The sequence below is a fragment of the Saccoglossus kowalevskii genome, chromosome 7 (assembly GCF_978046115.1).
Source record: "Saccoglossus kowalevskii chromosome 7, keSacKowa6.1, whole genome shotgun sequence".
Classification (NCBI taxonomy): Eukaryota; Metazoa; Hemichordata; class Enteropneusta; family Harrimaniidae; genus Saccoglossus; species Saccoglossus kowalevskii.
In genome coordinates this window covers 35,586,148-35,607,065 of record NC_140647.1, presented here as the reverse complement: position 1 = coordinate 35,607,065, position 20,918 = coordinate 35,586,148, and the positions used below count along the sequence as shown (strand labels likewise).

The window sequence follows — 20,918 nt, the reverse complement described above, 5'->3', positions numbered from 1 at the left end:
AAGTGGTAGAAAAGTGGTGCAAAATGTTAAGCTGGAGTGCAAAGTAGTAAAAAAAAGTGGTGGAAAATAGACATCTAGAGTGTAAAGTAGTGGAAAAGTGGCGCGAAGTGTGAAACTCAGTGTATAGTAATGGAAAAGTGGTGCAAAGTGTGAAACTAGAGCCTGAAACTAGAGTGCAAAGTAAAGAAGTTGTGCAAAGTGTGAAACTACTAAGCAAAGTACTGGAAAGTGGTGCAAAGTGTAGAACTAGAGTGCAAAGTAGTGGAAAAGTGGTGCGAATTTTGAAACTAGAAACCAAAGTAGTAGAAAAGTGATGGAGTGTTGCAAGGTGTGAAATTATTACGTGAAACTAAACTGCAAAGAAGCATAAAAGTGGTGCAAAATGTGAAACTACAGTATCAATCTGATTAAAATCTGATGTAGTGTACGGGCTTTAATTATTTTGGCTATAAACTTATTTTAATTTTATTTTTTATTATATTTGTTATTGGTGCCCTTTTATTTTATTATTTTACTTTGATTTTGAGATTTTTTTTTTAATTCCGCCCTACCTACATCTGATCCGACGCCTATGTAACGAGATTTCAATGAGACCCACTATCGACGATTTTAGTCAACGAATCACATGATGACGTCACCGGGTGGCAAACACACTCAAATAAAATGGCGGATTATACCGACGTTAGCGACCGTGAATAACACGGCTTTTCGGTAAGTTTATCATTGTCAAATGCAACGAAAGTCATTTTTATGTTAATATTGTGACTCGAATGGTTTTAGATCGTTATTCCGCATAGTTATTCTGGGAGTGTTGATTTTGTTTCCACCGGTTCGACCGAACACCAGTGTCTTTTTCCAGTCGCCTGCCCTGGAGGCGGGTGATGTTTTGTTGACGATCGGGCCAACGTCGTCCACGGTATTGAAGCTGTAAATATTCATCAAATTGTATCAACATTTTGTATATTATACAATAACTCTTTATTAAAGTAATTGAGCTGATTTAGACTGGAATAAAATATTTTTTTATTTGGAACACATCGCAATTGATCAGGAAATATTTGTTTGCTCCAATTTTCTGCGTCGATGCCGTGGGCCGGTGACCGTTATACAATTTAAAATCAGTTTGCATTGTTTACTATAGCTGTTTACAGTGTTCTAATCATTACGATTTACTTAGTTTTTTGCTTCCATTCTAGATAATTATGCTCAGTGATGTAAAATTGAAGCGATGACTGAATGAACGAACCTTGGCTGGCGAAGATGTATCTGGAAGTGTACACATTTGTTGGAAGTGAAAAAAATATTCAATGTAATGACAAAAATTGCAAAATGCTGTGGAATTTCTTTTGCAAATAAAAATATACTAGCAATTTTCTATTAATGGTTTATTCAAGTGGGCAAAATATAATGTACAGAAAGATTGCCCGTATACACTGAAAAGTAAGCAACCGACAGCCTATATAAAAGGGGGGCTGTGATTGGCTGTTACTTACGCGAGATTTGAACGGGACTTGCATAGGCGTCGGATCAGATGTAGGTAGGGCGGAATTAAAAAAAATCAAAATCAAAGTAAAATAATGAGATAAAAGGGCATTAATAACAAAAGTAATAAAAAATAAAATTAAAATAAGTTTATAGCCAAAATAATTAAAGCCCGTACACTACATCAGATTTTAATCAGATTGCTACAGTATATAATTGTAAAAAAGTGGTGCAAAGTGTGAAACTAAAACCTGAAACTAGAGTGCAAATTACTAGAAAAGTGGTGCAAAATGTGAAACTGGAGCGCTAAGTTGTATAAATGTAGTTCGTGCAACTAGAGTGCAAAGTAGTAGAAAAGTGGTGCAAAATGTCAAGCTTGAGTGCAAAGTAGAAAAGTAGTGCAAAGTGCGAAACTACAGTGCAAAGTAGTGGAAAAGTGGTGCAAAGTATGAAGCTGGAGAGCAAAGTAGTGGAAAAGTGGTGCAAAGGGTGAAACTAGAGTGCAAAGTAGTGCAATAGTGGTGCAAAGTGTGGAACTTCAGTGCAAAGTGGTGCAAAGTGGTGCAAAGTGGTGCAAAGTGTGAAACTAGAGTGCAAAGTTGTAGAAAAGTAGTGCAAAGCGTGAAACTAGAGTGCATAGTGTGAAACTATGTTGGAAAGTTGTGGAAATTTTTGTAAGATGTGAAAGTAGAGTGCAAAGTAGTAGAAGAGTGGTGCAAAATGTAAAGCTGGAGTGCAAAGTAGTGGAAAAGTGGTGCAAAGGTTGGAACTTCAGTGCAAAGTAGTGAAAAAGTGGTGCAAAATGTTAAGCTGGAGTGCAAAGTAGTAAAAAAAAAGTGGTGGAAAATGGAAATCTAGAGTGCAAAGTAGTGGAAAAGTGGCGCGAAGTGTGAAACTCAGTGTATAGTAGTGGAAAAGTGGTGCAAAGTGTGAAACTAGAGCCTGAAACTGAGTGCAAAGTAGAGAAGTTGTGCAAAGTGTGAAACTACTAAGCAAAGTACTGGAAAGTGGTGCAAAGTGTAGAACTAGAGTGCAAAGTAGTGGAAAAGTGATGCGAATTTTGAAACTTGAAACCAAAGTAGTAGAAAAGTGATGGAGTGTTGCAAAGTGTGAAATTATTACGTGAAACTAAACTGCAAAGAAGCATAAAAGTGGTGCAAAATGTGAAACTAAAACCTGAAACTAGAGTGCAAATTACTAGAAAAGTGGTGCAAAATGTAAAACTGGAGCGCTAAGTTGTATAAATGTAGTTCGTGCAACTAGAGTGCAAAGTAATAGAAAAGTGGTGCAAAATGTCAAGCTTGAGTGCAAAGTAGAAAAGTAGTGCAAAGTGCGAAACTACAGTGCAAAGTAGTGGAAAAGTGGTGCAAAGTATGAAGCTGGAGAGCAAAGTAGTGGAAAAGTGGTGCAAAGGGTGAAACTAGAGTGCAAAGTAGTGCAATAGTGGTGCAAAGTGTGGAACTTCAGTGCAAAGTGGTGCAAAGTGTGAAACTAGAGTGCAAAGTTGTAGAAAAGTAGTGCAAAGTGTGAAACTAGAGTGCATAGTGTGAAACTATGGCGGAAAGTTGTGGAAAGTGTTGTAAAGTGTGAAGCTGGAGTGCAAAGTAGTGGAAATGTGGTACAAAGTGTGAAACTAGAGTGCAAAGTGGTAGAAAAGTGGAGCGAAATGTAAAGCTGGAGTGCAAAGTAGTGAAAAAATGGTGGAAAATGGAAATCTAGAGTGCAAAGTAGTAGAAAAGTGGTGCAAAATGTAAGGCTGGAGTGCAAAGTGGTAGAAAAGTGGTGCAAAATGTTAAGCTGGAGTGCAAAGTAGTGACAAAAAGTGGTGAAAAATGGAAATCTAGAGTGCAAAGTAGTGGAAAAGTGGCGCGAAGTGTGAAACTAGAGCCTGAAACTAGAGTGCAAAGTCGAGAAGTGGTGCAAAGTGTGAAACTACTCAGCAAAGTAGCGGAAAAGTGGTAAAAAGTATGAAGCTGGAGTGCAAAGTAGTGGAAAAGTGGTGCAAAGGGTGAAACTAGAGTGCAAAGTAGTGCAATAGTGGTGCAAAGTGTAGACCTTCAGTGCAAAGTCGTGGAAAAGTGGTGCAAAGTGTGAAACTAGAGTGCAAAGTTGTAGAAAAGTAGTGCAAAGTGTGAAACTAGAGTGCATAGTGTGAAACTATGGTGGAAAGTTGTGGAAAGTGTTGTAAAGTGTAAAAGTAGAGTGCAAAGTAGTAGAAAAGTGGTGCAAAATGTAAAGCTGGAGTGCAAAGTAGTGGAAAAGTGGTACAAAGTGTGAAACTAGAGTGCAAAGTGGTAGAAAAGTGGTGCAAAATGTTAAGCTGGAGTGCAAAGTAGTAAAAAAAAGTGGTGGAAAATAGACATCTAGAGTGTAAAGTAGTGGAAAAGTGGCGCGAAGTGTGAAACTCAGTGTATAGTAATGGAAAAGTGGTGCAAAGTGTGAAACTAGAGCCTGAAACTAGAGTGCAAAGTAAAGAAGTTGTGCAAAGTGTGAAACTACTAAGCAAAGTACTGGAAAGTGGTGCAAAGTGTAGAACTAGAGTGCAAAGTAGTGGAAAAGTGGTGCGAATTTTGAAACTAGAAACCAAAGTAGTAGAAAAGTGATGGAGTGTTGCAAGGTGTGAAATTATTACGTGAAACTAAACTGCAAAGAAGCATAAAAGTGGTGCAAAATGTGAAACTACAGTATCAATCTGATTAAAATCTGATGTAGTGTACGGGCTTTAATTATTTTGGCTATAAACTTATTTTAATTTTATTTTTTATTATATTTGTTATTGGTGCCCTTTTATTTTATTATTTTACTTTGATTTTGAGATTTTTTTTTTAATTCCGCCCTACCTACATCTGATCCGACGCCTATGTAACGAGATTTCAATGAGACCCACTATCGACGATTTTAGTCAACGAATCACATGATGACGTCACCGGGTGGCAAACACACTCAAATAAAATGGCGGATTATACCGACGTTAGCGACCGTGAATAACACGGCTTTTCGGTAAGTTTATCATTGTCAAATGCAACGAAAGTCATTTTTATGTTAATATTGTGACTCGAATGGTTTTAGATCGTTATTCCGCATAGTTATTCTGGGAGTGTTGATTTTGTTTCCACCGGTTCGACCGAACACCAGTGTCTTTTTCCAGTCGCCTGCCCTGGAGGCGGGTGATGTTTTGTTGACGATCGGGCCAACGTCGTCCACGGTATTGAAGCTGTAAATATTCATCAAATTGTATCAACATTTTGTATATTATACAATAACTCTTTATTAAAGTAATTGAGCTGATTTAGACTGGAATAAAATATTTTTTTATTTGGAACACATCGCAATTGATCAGGAAATATTTGTTTGCTCCAATTTTCTGCGTCGATGCCGTGGGCCGGTGACCGTTATACAATTTAAAATCAGTTTGCATTGTTTACTATAGCTGTTTACAGTGTTCTAATCATTACGATTTACTTAGTTTTTTGCTTCCATTCTAGATAATTATGCTCAGTGATGTAAAATTGAAGCGATGACTGAATGAACGAACCTTGGCTGGCGAAGATGTATCTGGAAGTGTACACATTTGTTGGAAGTGAAAAAAATATTCAATGTAATGACAAAAATTGCAAAATGCTGTGGAATTTCTTTTGCAAATAAAAATATACTAGCAATTTTCTATTAATGGTTTATTCAAGTGGGCAAAATATAATGTACAGAAAGATTGCCCGTATACACTGAAAAGTAAGCAACCGACAGCCTATATAAAAGGGGGGCTGTGATTGGCTGTTACTTACGCGAGATTTGAACGGGACTTGCATAGGCGTCGGATCAGATGTAGGTAGGGCGGAATTAAAAAAAATCAAAATCAAAGTAAAATAATGAGATAAAAGGGCATTAATAACAAAAGTAATAAAAAATAAAATTAAAATAAGTTTATAGCCAAAATAATTAAAGCCCGTACACTACATCAGATTTTAATCAGATTGCTACAGTATATAATTGTAAAAAAGTGGTGCAAAGTGTGAAACTAAAACCTGAAACTAGAGTGCAAATTACTAGAAAAGTGGTGCAAAATGTGAAACTGGAGCGCTAAGTTGTATAAATGTAGTTCGTGCAACTAGAGTGCAAAGTAGTAGAAAAGTGGTGCAAAATGTCAAGCTTGAGTGCAAAGTAGAAAAGTAGTGCAAAGTGCGAAACTACAGTGCAAAGTAGTGGAAAAGTGGTGCAAAGTATGAAGCTGGAGAGCAAAGTAGTGGAAAAGTGGTGCAAAGGGTGAAACTAGAGTGCAAAGTTGTAGAAAAGTAGTGCAAAGTGTGAAACTAGAGTGCATAGTGTGAAACTATGTTGGAAAGTTGTGGAAATGTTTGTAAGATGTGAAAGTAGAGTGCAAAGTAGTAGAAGAGTGGTGCAAAATGTAAAGCTGGAGTGCAAAGTAGTGGAAAAGTGGTGCAAAGTGTTAAGCTGGAGTGCAAAGTAGTAAAAAAAGTGGTGGAAAATGGAAATCTAGAGTGCAAAATAGTGGAAAAGTGGTGAAAAGTGTAAAGCTGGAGTGTAAAGTAGTAGAAAAATGATACAATGTGTGAAACTGGAGTGTGAAACTAGTGTGCAAAGTAGTGGAAAAGTGGCGCAAAGTGTGAAACTACAGTGCAAAGTAATGGAAAAGTGGTGCAAAGCGTGAAACTAGAGTGCATAGTGTGAAACTATGTTGGAAAGTTGTGGAAATTTTTGTAAGATGTGAAAGTAGAGTGCAAAGTAGTAGAAGAGTGGTGCAAAATGTAAAGCTGGAGTGCAAAGTAGTGGAAAAGTGGTGCAAAGGTTGGAACTTCAGTGCAAAGTAGTGAAAAAGTGGTGCAAAATGTTAAGCTGGAGTGCAAAGTAGTAAAAAAAAAGTGGTGGAAAATGGAAATCTAGAGTGCAAAGTAGTGGAAAAGTGGCGCGAAGTGTGAAACTCAGTGTATAGTAGTGGAAAAGTGGTGCAAAGTGTGAAACTAGAGCCTGAAACTGAGTGCAAAGTAGAGAAGTTGTGCAAAGTGTGAAACTACTAAGCAAAGTACTGGAAAGTGGTGCAAAGTGTAGAACTAGAGTGCAAAGTAGTGGAAAAGTGATGCGAATTTTGAAACTTGAAACCAAAGTAGTAGAAAAGTGATGGAGTGTTGCAAAGTGTGAAATTATTACGTGAAACTAAACTGCAAAGAAGCATAAAAGTGGTGCAAAATGTGAAACTAAAACCTGAAACTAGAGTGCAAATTACTAGAAAAGTGGTGCAAAATGTAAAACTGGAGCGCTAAGTTGTATAAATGTAGTTCGTGCAACTAGAGTGCAAAGTAATAGAAAAGTGGTGCAAAATGTCAAGCTTGAGTGCAAAGTAGAAAAGTAGTGCAAAGTGCGAAACTACAGTGCAAAGTAGTGGAAAAGTGGTGCAAAGTATGAAGCTGGAGAGCAAAGTAGTGGAAAAGTGGTGCAAAGGGTGAAACTAGAGTGCAAAGTAGTGCAATAGTGGTGCAAAGTGTGGAACTTCAGTGCAAAGTGGTGCAAAGTGTGAAACTAGAGTGCAAAGTTGTAGAAAAGTAGTGCAAAGTGTGAAACTAGAGTGCATAGTGTGAAACTATGTTGGAAAGTTGTGGAAATGTTTGTAAGATGTGAAAGTAGAGTGCAAAGTAGTAGAAGAGTGGTGCAAAATGTAAAGCTGGAGTGCAAAGTAGTGGAAAAGTGGTGCAAAATGTTAAGCTGGAGTGCAAAGTAGTAAAAAAAAGTGGTGGAAAATGGAAATCTAGAGTGCAAAATAGTGGAAAAGTGGTGAAAAGTGTAAAGCTGGAGTGTAAAGTAGTAGAAAAATGATACAATGTGTGAAACTGGAGTGTGAAACTAGTGTGCAAAGTAGTGGAAAAGTGGCGCAAAGTGTGAAACTACAGTGCAAAGTAATGGAAAAGTGGTGCAAAGCGTGAAACTAGAGTGCATAGTGTGAAACTATGTTGGAAAGTTGTGGAAATTTTTGTAAGATGTGAAAGTAGAGTGCAAAGTAGTAGAAGAGTGGTGCAAAATGTAAAGCTGGAGTGCAAAGTAGTGGAAAAGTGGTGCAAAATGTTAAGCTGGAGTGCAAAGTAGTAAAAAAAAGTGGTGGAAAATGGAAATCTAGAGTGCAAAATAGTGGAAAAGTGGTGAAAAGTGTAAAGCTGGAGTGTAAAGTAGTAGAAAAATGATACAATGTGTGAAACTGGAGTGTGAAACTAGTGTGCAAAGTAGTGGAAAAGTGGCGCAAAGTGTGAAACTACAGTGCAAAGTAATGGAAAAGTGGTGCAAAGCGTGAAACTAGAGTGCATAGTGTGAAACTATGTTGGAAAGTTGTGGAAATTTTTGTAAGATGTGAAAGTAGAATGCAAAGTAGTAGAAGAGTGGTGCAAAATGTAAAGCTGGAGTGCAAAGTAGTGGAAAAATGGTACAAAGGATGGAACTTCAGTGCAAAGTAGTGAAAAAGTGGTGCAAAATGTTAAGCTGGAGTGCAAAGTAGTAAAAAAAAGTGGTGGAAAATGGAAATCTAGAGTGCAAAGTAGTGGAAAAGTGGTGCAAAGTGTGAAACTAGAGCCTGAAACTAGAGTGCAAAGTAGAGAAGTTGTGCAAAGTGTGAAACTACTAAGCAAAGTACTGGAAAGTGGTGCAAAGTGTAGAACTAGAGTGCAAAGTAGTGGAAAAGTGGTGCGAATTTTGAAACTTGAAACCAAAGTAGTAGAAAAGTGATGGAGTGTTGCAAAGTGTGAGATTATTACGTGAAACTAAACTGCAAAGAAGCATAAAAGTGGTGCAAAATGTGAAACTACAGTATATAATTGTAAAAAAAGTGGTGCAAAGTGTGAAACTAAAACCTGAAACTAGAGTGCAAATTACTAGAAAAGTGGTGCAAAATGTAAAACTGGAGCGCTAAGTTGTATAAATGTAGTTTGTGCAACTAGAGTGCAAAGTAGTAGAAAAGTGGTGCAAAATGTCAAGCTTGAGTGCAAAGTAGAAAAGTAGTGCAAAGTGCGAAACTACAGTGCAAAGTAGTGGAAAAGTGGTGCAAAGTATGAAGCTGGAGAGCAAAGTAGTAGAAAAGTGGTGCAAAGGGTGAAACTAGAGTGCAAAGTAGTGCAATAGTGGTGCAAAGTGTGGAACTTCAGTGCAAAGTGGTGCAAAGTGTGAAACTAGAGTGCAAAGTTGTAGAAAAGTAGTGCAAAGTGTGAAACTAGAGTGCATAGTGTGAAACTATGGCGGAAAGTTGTGGAAAGTGTTGTAAAGTGTGAAGCTGGAGTGCAAAGTAGTGGAAATGTGGTACAAAGTGTGAAACTAGAGTGCAAAGTGGTAGAAAAGTGGAGCGAAATGTAAAGCTGGAGTGCAAAGTAGTGAAAAAATGGTGGAAAATGGAAATCTAGAGTGCAAAGTAGTTGAAAAGTGGTGAAAAGTGTAAAGCTGGAGTGTAAAGTAGTAGAAAAATGATACAATGTGTGAAACTGGAGTGTGAAACTAGTGTGCAAAGTAGTGGAAAAGTGGCGCAAAATGTAAAGCTGGGGTGCAAAGTAGTGGAAAAGTGGTACAAAGGGTGGAACTTCAGTGCAAAGTGGTGGAAAATGGAAATCTAGAGTGCGAAGTAGTTGAAAAGTGGCGCAAAGTGTGAAACTCAGCGTATAGCAGTGGAAAAGTGGTGGAAAATGGAAATCTAGAGTGCAAAGTAGTAGAAAAGTGGTGCAAAATGTAAGGCTGGAGTGCAAAGTGGTAGAAAAGTGGTGCAAAATGTTAAGCTGGAGTGCAAAGTAGTGACAAAAAGTGGTGGAAAATGGAAATCTAGAGTGCAAAGTAGTGGAAAAGTGGCGCGAAGTGTGAAACTCAGTGTATAGTAGTGGAAAAGTGGTGCAAAGTGTGAAACTAGAGCCTGAAACTAGAGTGCAAAGTAGAGAAGTGGTGCAAAATGTGAAACTACTCAGCAAAGTAGCGGAAAAGTGGTAAAAAGTATGAAGCTGGAGTGCAAAGTAGTGGAAAAGTGGTGCAAAGGGTGAAACTAGAGTGCAAAGTAGTGCAATAGTGGTGCAAAGTGTAGACCTTCAGTGCAAAGTAGTGGAAAAGTGGTGCAAAGTGTGAAACTAGAGTGCAAAGTTGTAGAAAAGTAGTGCAAAGTGTGAAACTAGAGTGCATAGTGTGAAACTATGGTGGAAAGTTGTGGAAAGTGTTGGAAAGTGTGAAAGTAGAGTGCAACGTAGTAAAAAAGTGGTGGAAAATGGAAATCTAGAGTACAAAGTAGTGGAAAAGTGGTGCAAAGTGAGAAACTAGAGCCTGAAACTAGAGTGCAAAGTAGAGAAGTGGTGCAAAGTGTGAAACTACTGAGCAAAGTAGCGGAAAGTGGTGCAAAGTGTAGAACTAGAGTGCAAAGTAGTCGAAAAGTGATGCGAATTTTGAAACTAGAAAACAAAGTAGTAGAAAAGTGTTGCAAAGTGTGAAATTATTACGTGAAACTAAACTGCAAAGTAGCATAAAAGTGGTGCAAAGTGTAAAACTACAGTATATAATTGTGAAAAAGTGGTGCAAAGTGTGAAACTAAAACCTGAAACTAGAGTGCAAATTAGTAGAAAAGTGGTGCAAAATGTGAAACTAGTGTAGAGTAGTGGAAAAGGACGCAAAATGTGAACCTAGAGTACAAAACAGTGGAGGAAAAGTGGTGCAAATTTAGAAACTAGTGTGTAAAGTTGTTTAATGGTGGTGTAAACTGTGACACTAGAGTGCAGATCAGTGGAAAAGTGGTGCGAAATGTGAAACAAGAGTGTAAAGCAGTGCAATAGTGCTGTAAAGTGTGAAACTAGAGTGCAAAGTAGTGCAATAGTAGTGCAAAATATATTGCTGGAGTGCAAAATAGAAAAGTGGTGCAAAGTGTGAAACTACAGTGCAAAGTAGTGGAAAAGTGGAGTAAAGTGTGGAACTGGAGTGCAAAGTAGTGGAAAAGTGTTCCAAAATAGGAAACTAGAGCGTGAAACTAGATTGCAAAGTAGTGGAAAAGCGGTGCAAAGTGTGAAACTTGAGTGTAAAGTAGTGCAATAGTGGTTTAAAGTGTGAAACTATAGTGCAAGCAGCGGAAAAGTGGTGCAAAGTGTGAAACTATAGTGCAAAGTAGTAGAAAAGTAGTGCAAAATGTAAAGCTGGAGTGCAAAGTAGTGGTAAAGTGGTGCAAAGTGTGAAAATATAGTGCAAAGTAGTAGAAAAGTAGTGCAAAATGTAAAGCTGGAGTGCAAAGTAGTGGTAAAGTGGTGCAAAGTGTGAAACTAGAATCCAAAGTAGTGCAATAGTGCTGTAAATTGTGAAACTAGAGTGAAAAGCAGTGGAAAGTTGTGCAAAGTGTAAAACTACAGTGTAGAGTTGTGCAAAATGTGAAACTAGATAGTCTTATAAGAGTCTGAAATTAGAGTGCAAAGTAGTAGAAAAGTGGTGCAAAATATAATGCTGGCGTGCAAAATAGAAAAGTGGTGCAAAGTGTGAAACTACAGTGCAAAGTACTGGAAAAGTGATGTTAAATGTGAATCTAGAGTGCAAAGTAGTGAAAAAAAGTGGTGCAAAGTGTGAAACTAGAGTGCAAAGCAGTGAAGAAATGGGGCAAAGTGTGAAACTAGAGTGTAAAGTAGTAGAAAAGTGGTGCAAAATGTAAAGCTGGAGTGCAAAGTAGTGGAAAAGTGGTACAAAGTGTGAAACTAGAGTGTAAAGTAGTGCAAATATGGTGCAAAATGCGAATCTAAGGTACGAAATTGTGGAAAAGTAATGCGAAGCCTGAAGTTCGAGTGCAAAGGAGTGGAAAAGTGGTGCAAAGTCAGAAACTAGAGTGTAAAGTAGTGCAAATATGGTGCCAAATGCGAATCTAAGGTACAAAGTTGTGGAAAAGTAATGCGAAGTGTGCAACTAGAGTGCTAACATTTCCATCTTGACTTCATATATGTAAAACAGTTCGTAATCAGAGAAGACCTAACAACATCGGAGGTGAGTAATGATTAACAACTTATGTATCACTTTGTTACCATTTCAATTTGCCTCCTCAGAAACACCACTGACTTGTATTTCTTACACAAATCCCTACATTTCCACTGAACTTGTTTAATTTGTTAGGTATTTGACTTCGGTTCAGTGGTTGCCTGAACCTCTAGGAACAAACATTCTCGATGTAAATTTTCTAGTGACATTTGCGTTATCACATTTTTAAACTGTATTATATCCAACTAAAGGACAATTAGAAATGTATTCAGAGCAACCTGCTATAAATTTGTGATAATTTCAAGTCCAGTATTTTTTGGAAATGTCATTTAACAATTTTGATTCCCTATTTGTATAACCTATTTTGGTTATTTTTTGTAAAACGAATGCCGTTGTCAATTTCTGTACGAAAACTACCAGCCTGGGTAATTTGATATTGACATCAGTATTGTTTATTTCAAATTGGATTATATTTTTTTCTTTTTTGGTAGAAACTATTTGTACATGTCTCAACGTTAATGTGTATAACTTGCGGGAAGTTTCGTAGATAGTTTTTAAACATATAGTATTTAGCAAATCAGTAATACATTACTGTTTTTTAGTTTTAGATCTCAGCTGTGTTTGGAAAATGGCGCACATCATATAATACATTGAATTAAAAAAATAGCAGACAGTTGGCAATTTTGTTTTAACGAATCCTGTCCCAGGGACATCTCTGATATTAATTGACTGTTAAAACTGTACATCTTGTACATGTACATATATGTCACACGTATGCACATACTTATTTACTTATTTCAGTATAAAAGATGGAAGAATGGTAACCATTTCAATGTTTAAAAAAATGTTGAAATCAAAATTGAATTTAGCTTGTACATAAGTTAATTCTATTTGAACTGTTTATGTTCATTGAAGATGTCAGACCATGAAGTGTTTAATGGTCATATCTCCGACATTCTCTGACCGACCTTCACAACATCACAAATGACTCCTATTTTGTATCGTGTCTTTCATTAGTGTCGGTCAAAATATATAGTAAAGACATGACTGTATTGTATAAGAATGGTAACACCACTCTACTGATGTCAGTTAACACATTTTAATAAGACTCATTGTTTTCTTATTTAATTGCTTTTAATTTCGCCGCATTTTTAAAAAGCTACACAAGTATGTAAAGTTATAGCTTCCTTTATTACCGCTGAAATTAATCCACTTCCTCGCACAATAAAACTATTAGTCTTCAGTAGGTATTTTGCACTTTGGAAATAATGCACCTTGTATATCCACAAAAAATACAAACAAGTAGGGATTTCGAAAGTCTAAATTTACCATTTATGGAAGGCAAAACAGGGCATGGCTATAGTGCATACACACTCTCATGAATATAAAAACATTTAGACATAAAGGCATGTTCCTGTGTAGATGCTTAAATGCAGTAGCTGTTTTATAACAGTATTTGAATCATCACACTTACTGTACAAGTTTTAGATATGTATTTGGTATACTATAAACAGATTTATTAAGTACTGCAATTAGTGGGGAAACTGGTTTAATTAATGTATTTTAATAGGACACAGATCTGGCAAATATAGAAGACACCACACAATCAGCGGGTGTATGCGAGCTCTCCTGCAGCCACGATGCCCCGCTAGTCGTAGGCGGCGATAGAAACAGCAAATAATGTAAGCTTTTCATATATATTTCATATATTTTAGTTTAAGACTCATTTGAGGCAGAAAGTGTAGCACTATTTTGGAGTCAACTAACTGTACGAACAAGTGATAGTCCCTAATATGTGCAGTACACGTGTTTTGACTGGCAGTCATTTCGGGTCAAAATTTCAACAGTTTTCTTGCATACACAATTTGGAAAATCTTAAACAAAGGCAAAAAAACGGTTTGCACATTTACATTCAAGAATTGTGTAAGAATGTATCTGGTGTTGATTTTTCGTCAAAATAATTTGTTCAAAATGTCGGGTTTTACTAGGCAGATAGTCTCCCATACTGGCAATCTTTGTAATTACTCTGTTGGTGTACATGTACTAGGACTGAATCTCCTAAACAAATATCATCATTAACACAATGCCAGGGGGGAATCTCGTCTGGCCTCTCTATCGCGTCCCCTTGAGGTGCGGGATCGGGGAAGTCACTTAAACTTTACAGTCAAATAAGACACACACAACGAAATACGTTTCAACTCTTGTCCTAGTCGGTCAGTCGAGCATTCTATAAGACACAGCGCCCTGGGGAAAAGTCCCCAAGACTATCGCAAGGCTGGACTGCGTCTAGACTGCGTCAAGACTCGCCCCAAGACTCTCAAGGACTGCGTCTGTCGTGGTGTTCTCGCCAAGACCAACTAAAAACTCTTTATTCACTTTCAAAACCTTAACCAATTACAAAGAAGTAAAAAGACTCTAGGGCGTAACCTTCAATCATACAGCCAATCAAACTAAGTACTAAATACGTCATATCTTTTGATTAATCGTTCACTACATTAATAACTGCGAATACCAACTGTCAGAAATAGTAGTCCGAATAGCGACGGTTATCTCGTAATTAGTTCCAAATCACTGAACCAAGTTCCATCCAGAACCTCGCCTAAACGATGACAGACATAACACAGCCATTCACTCGTAATCAACTAATTAAGTCGATTAACAGATACGCAAAAACAAATTCATGCATTACCTGACCAACTAGCGGGTAATGTTTTGACTCGCAAATCACACTCACAATCAGAAAATAATGCCTTGACTTAGTTCCTGTTTTGTGCGTATATGATAGCTTCAGTCAATCATCTGCATCACAGACATGCCTATTCCAATCAAGTTCAAACTTTACAAATGGCTGACTGGTTTCAGTTTACTATTGCATGATGGAGATGTGCAATTTTAACTAATCATTGACATTTATAATTGTTATAAATATTACCCAGCTTTACAAAAAATAGACAGATTGTTATATGTGATTTTACATTTTAAAGCTAATATCTAAATTCTAATATCAAAGTTAGCACATGATAGATATGTATGCATTATGCTTGCCTACAAAAAAGTCAGTTTAAAATTACGATGATATGGTACATAGAATGTAAATATGTGTGTTTCACTAACAGAACTACTTATATTTCTTACAAAATGTCTAGTTTAATTCAACCTACCAGTTTGACATAACATTGATAATTCCTAGTGATTCGATTTAGTGTTATTGTGGGTTTTTCCTCTTCTATATTTCAATGCACTGTACTGATCAGTACTAGGCAAATATCGTATGACAACAGCTTATTTTACCAGTGTAAAATAAAAAAATCTACTCTTATTCATTCATTATGCATTTCCTCTGCACGGTTTGAGACTTGACCTTTCACAGGTAACCTTCTAGGATGTATTTTACATTTGGTTATTCTGTATATCGATCTGCAATATTATTATCCCCGGAGTGATTTCTCGGAGATGGCTGGACCACTGGTTTTAAAAGTTGGTACAAGGACATAGTGTTCAACCATACATGTGCACGTCAATTTATTTTCCGATTCGATCAAATATGGCCGACTGGCGGCCTTTTTTAATGTCAAAATTGAGTCAAATTCGGCTCTTGTGTGTCCATCATCATTTCTCAGAAATGGCTTGACCGATTTTGTTGAGACTGGTACAAAAACAAAGGGACCACCCACACAGATGTAGATTGTTATACTTTTTTGAAATGATCAAATATGGCCGACTGGCAGTCATTTTGATTGTTAATTATGGCTTTTGTCCATTGATATTTCTCAGTGATGCCTTGACTGATTTCAATGATACTAGGTACAAAGACACAGTGAGGTGGTATACATATTCATATAGATTTATTTCCTAATTTGATACAATATTGCTGGCTGGTCAAAATTCTGTAAAATCCAGTTTTTTGGTTGACTGGACCGATTTTGCTGAGACTTGGTACAAAGACAAAGTCACCACTGGTACAGATGTACATTGATTTATTTTTTTCAAGGAATCAATTAACGAGATCATTTGCATATTTAATTAATTTTAAATATTTCTTGTGAACTAATATTAACTCAATTGAATTCCCATATTCAATTGAGAATTCTTGTTAAAATTGATTACCATATTTAATAGAGATGTCCTAGCTGTTAACTTTGAGTAACATACTTTTGATTTTCAACTTAATCTTCCTACCCCATTATACATATATGTTCAAACGTTATAATTCATAGCCAACTATAATCACATCTGACAAGTGGGGGGCTGTGTCATCTTCAGATGACTTGTTTACAAGATGATACGGTGTCAGTGTGAATGAGATTGTAGATTTGTTGCTATGACTCTGAATAACTTAACCATCAATCAGTTATTTCAAAAATCAGTTCGCACGACTGAGATGAAGGTCATTTGAATCATCGATGATGGTTCCTGTGCACTCACTAAAATAATAATTATATATTAATTCTACTAGTATTATATTATATTATATTATATTATATTATATTATATTATATTATATTATATTAATAGGTGCTTATCTCATTCACAGCTTGGTAGAAGACGATACCCACTGAGGAATAAGAAGCCTCCTGTGCCTCCTCTGGATCCAAGAATGATCGAATGATTATTATAAATTATTCAGTGGGTATAACCTTTAAATTCATACTGGTATTGGGATATCTTTGTCAAAATTGAATTTTAAGAGCTCTGCCCAGTATTAATTCACATTCTGTGACAAATACTGACATTTATAACATGTTTTCACTGGTTCTTGGTTTCCGATACGCCGAAACTATAAGCCAGTAACTATAATGTTTTTGAATCTGCCCATCAGAACACTCGTTATTTTTCTCTGAAATATTTTAGTAAATATGTGTATGAACTCGAAGGTCACACAAGTAAACATTGTAGTAAAATGTTCAAAATTATTGGCTGAGAAAAGAAATATCCATGCAAGTAATTGGGGAATAAACTGAGGATATTATATACAGAATTGCCTTTGTTAAATAATGTGGTTACATACATTACCAGACTGAGAGAAATATATTGATCCAAGCATATATGGTCATGGAGTCGGCTTGCATTCAGACGGAAATCAATACAAAAACATTTTCATTGTATGCAGATTGTGGCTAACGTGAAATGTTGCACGTGACTGTAAATATTTTGATGACTTGAGTGGCTATATTGGTTTGAAAGTATTACGTCATTCGATTTGTTGTGCTATATTGTAAAAACGTGTAATGGAAATGAAAAAAAGCTATTGTCTCATGTTATGTGCTGAATCATCTTTTCTCTCACTGCTTGAACAAATTCTGTTCTATATGTGGTTTAACTATTACCATATATAACTTGTGGTTCGTAGACACTCGCTGATCATATGGTGTCATAATTATTTCCAGCTTCTGCTAGGTAAATAATAGTAAAGTGGATAATCAAAGAAAAACAAAAATCCTCTAATGTGTAAATAATATTAAAATTCTATGGAACATCTTGCAGGTCACAACCACAATTGGGTGTTGCCGGTTTGCTGGGCAAAGGGGGATCTTGTGCACCCACTGGTGTCCTATTAAAAACATAATGAAAAAATGCAATCCTTGTCAAAATTGTTAGCACATCTATTGTGGTCACTATGATTACTATTTGAATATGTACGGCATATTTGATATGCCTGGTTATCATAGGACATGTACTGCTATAGAAGACTTTGTTCCACCATTTTACATTTTCTCAAATTGTAGGCTTTGCAAAAAACATCCAGTTATTAAGATGGGGGTCACCTTCTGACATTAAATTAGTGAAACTTTGGTTTCTCCTCTTCAAACGTTGAGAATATCGGAGCACTTGAAGATCGGGTTGCCTTTTTATTCCAAACATGTTTTATGTCAAACATTCTTAAGGGTACAAATTGTGTGAATTAAATTAACAGTAAAACTTTCAACATCAAGGCTCAAATGAGCTTTTCTACTGAAGAATGAACTGAAGCATGCTGCTGATGACAATATTAAACTTGACTAACCCATTGATGAAATTTGATGAGTGAAAATATATTTTCAGTTCATCTGTAGTAGACTGTGGTGCAAGACAGTATTGAAGTTTTGCCTCAGTTGAAAAAAGACTATCCGCATAACTGTGCATTTTTTATTGGAATTTCAATAATCAGGTTTTCTTTATAAAATGGCTATAACAATATTAAACTGTATGTATACAATATTAACTACCTTATTGCAATCACGGGTTACCTGTATGGCATTGCGTACTGACTTGAGATGCCAGTTATTCACGTAAGTGAAGGATATACAAAGTATTTGGAAATGAAATTGACTTCCTGCAGTTGGATTGGCTGACTGCACAAATATGTTGGTTCGGTGTTAATAAAAGTCAAAAATACGGGCAGCCATAGTGTTATTATACAGTGTACATATGTTCATTCGTTCAGTGATATACATCACTGCGTATATGCCAGTTATAGGTATTATTAGAAACGTCTCCCCAGCAACAACCTTGTCATCTATTTTCTCCGATATGTCCAAATTTCGTGGTCACTTGGATAAGACCTTTGATTTAGAGTACACTGTGGGCCGTTATGTTGTGCATAAATGAGTTGATTTGGGATTACATTTAAAGTCTTCACACAGAATCAATCTTCTTCCTCTTCTTTGTATAGCTTCACATAGACGCAATTATTTGGCTTCCTGTACGGGTATAGCTTCACACAGGAGTACTTTCCGTACATATAGGGTGTGATCAGCTTGGGGGATTAGCATTTTGTTTATTTTTATTACTTGTGGGGTCTTTTGGGTGGGGTCTTGGGGAAACTGTGATATGATCGGGTTATGGGACAGGGACATAAAACTAATGAAAAACCTTTTTGTTTTGTTTTGTCACCCCTATGCAGAGCACGCATGTCAGTCATAATGTATATTAGCACACAGGATTCACTTTGCTCCCAGTTTGTACTTGTTTTTGTGTATGGAGACAACATTTTCAGAGCATTAAACAAGCTACTGACAGTGATAAAAACGTTTAAGCATTCGCACAATTATGGCATAGCTTTCGATAAAGTGCATCCATGTAATGGGTCAACATTCAAAATAATACAATATTACAATCATCAGCATTAATACAATACAGCAACAATGTTTATAGTGAGACCCAGTGACTGTGGATATGTGTTATAAGATATCGAACAATTACACAAATTGTGTACCGCAATCATTAAACAATATACTATGAATTGTTAGCGTAAAACACGTACATTATTTCTGATGTTAAAATGTAAAGATTCGCACAAGTTGTAGAAAATTACATGAACTACTAGTCTAAAAATTATCAAATGTAACATGAAATGATGCCTCAAATATGTATGGAAATTAACCCATAGAGTTGTCCTAAATGTCCCAAAGTTGTCTATAATACAAGAAATATCGCATGGAATGATGGATTTGTGTAGAATTTGGCAAAGGTACTTGGTGTGTTCGGAAAAGATCATTGAGATAGAAGCCTAGAGAGTCATGAAAAACTTCTGGAAATCTGTAATTTAATTTGTCCAGAAAGTTAGGAAACTTGCCTTGAAACTGAAAAATTAGCAGTGTTGAAAGAATGGGTTATTGTGAATGATACCAACCATAGCCGAAACTCTGAAATGTCAGCTTAGATTGCCGTTTGCATGATTACAGCTAAACACAAATGCCAGATGAAATGTCTTTAAACCCGAGAAGTGGTATGTGAACGTTGACTGGAATGCCAGATGAAGTGTCTTGAATGTCGCATGTCGTGCCTTGGTAAAGTTATTTAAAAAATTGTCCTGAATGTTGATAATATGGTCTAGAATATTGTGGAGGAAACCAACCATTTCTGAAATAACGGAATTGTAGGCTAGATTATCTTAATCATGCAAACATTAAGTGGAATGCCTTGAATGTGGGATAATTTGGAAGCGGTGCCTTGAAAAAGAATGCTAGATGAAATGCCTTGATTGTATGATAAGATCCCTAATGTGTCTGAAATGCTTGAATTGTAGCCTGATTAGCTGTAATCATGCAGAAATTCACTGGAGTGCCTTGATTGTCGGCTAAGATGCCTTGGAACAATTATTTGAAGAGCTTTCCTACATGTTGAGAAATTGTCTAGAATATGCGAAAAATCTGGAAAGCTTTTTTATGAAAAGCTGCTCTAACCTACAAACATTCTTTCATCTCGCAAAAAGAAGGCCTGGGTAATGCCTGCTTATTGCTATTAAGAAACAAAGCACAGAATAATACAAAAAATAAATTCACTAAAATAGGGGAATGTCTAGGAAAATGTGCATTGGTGATAACTCACAGTTCCAGGATGAGGAAATTGATGACAGTCAATAAATAGCTTGTGAAACACAACAATGAAGAAATACATGACTCTTGCTTATAGAAGAACGCTGTTATTCTGGAGGGCACTGCTGATAGCAGCAGTTTCAGGTACACAACCCGGGTTTCCACAGAAGCCAATCAGAATGTGATCTTGCTGACAGCTGTCTCGCGATGAAATTCAGACACTCACAATCACACATGGTAGATTTCATCAAGTATTAAAATGTTGAGAGGGTCACCAACTTACTGGGAAAGTGTTATATTTATTTGCCATGATACGACAGCTGGGAAATAAACACATTTTAATGTCATTTTCAGCTATAGACGCTAAATGGCGATATTTTTAAGATTTCACAAAAATTTGAATTAATAAAGTATTTCTGTCCAATGTGCTCCTTACAGCTTATTTTACCAGTGTAAAATGCAAAAACATCTACTTCTAGTTGTTCGTCGTATGCTACGCATTTCGTCTACACGGTTTGAGATTTGACTGTTATTTCACGGGTTATTTTAAACAGGTCATCGGACAAGACGTTTCGACCACCATCACATAACCAGTGGGTGTCCGCAGGCTCCCTTGTCCAGATGAACAAGCTAGGTCCAGAGCACCCGTTGGTCGTGATGATCCACAGAAGTATTTATTTTATATTTCAGGTACGTGTAATGCAGTACGTAACTTGAGATATTATTTGTTATTGGATATTAGGATCTACAGAAATGTGCCATTTGTAAAGGACATCTTAATGACGATTGGTCAAATTGACACATTCCTATTCACCAATATAATCAAATATAATCAATTTATTTTATTAACTCATTGACACAGGTAACCTTCGAGGATGTATTTTACATTTGGATATTCTGTATACTTCCATTTATTGATCATTCCATGTTTGGTGAACATGTGCAATTTCTTTCGATCTTCAATGTCAATATTATTTTCAACATGATACAATGTGTACGTTAGTGTGAATGGGAGTGTGAATTTGTTTCTATGACAGTTTACTTATTACCACCACGAACTCTCTGTAAATCTGAATAACTTAACCATCAATACAGTTATTTCAACAATCAGTTTGCACGACTGAGATGAAGGTCATTTGAATCATCGATGATGGTTCCTGTGTATTCACTAAAATA

General features: G+C 36.4%; 2 long non-coding RNA genes across 2 annotated transcripts; both read left to right on the top strand.

Annotated features, from left to right (window-relative positions):
* The first annotated feature begins 623 nt into the window (after window positions 1-623).
* Window positions 624-1,381, top strand: LOC146740962 (uncharacterized). Its single transcript, XR_014930034.1, has 2 exons — window positions 624-711; window positions 1,197-1,381. It is a non-coding gene; the product is annotated as an uncharacterized LOC146740962 (long non-coding RNA).
* A 3,013-nt stretch (window positions 1,382-4,394) lies between these two features.
* LOC146740961 (uncharacterized) lies at window positions 4,395-5,152 on the top strand. Its single transcript, XR_014930033.1, has 2 exons — window positions 4,395-4,482; window positions 4,968-5,152. It is a non-coding gene; the product is annotated as an uncharacterized LOC146740961 (long non-coding RNA).
* Window positions 5,153-20,918: the final 15,766 nt, after the last annotated feature.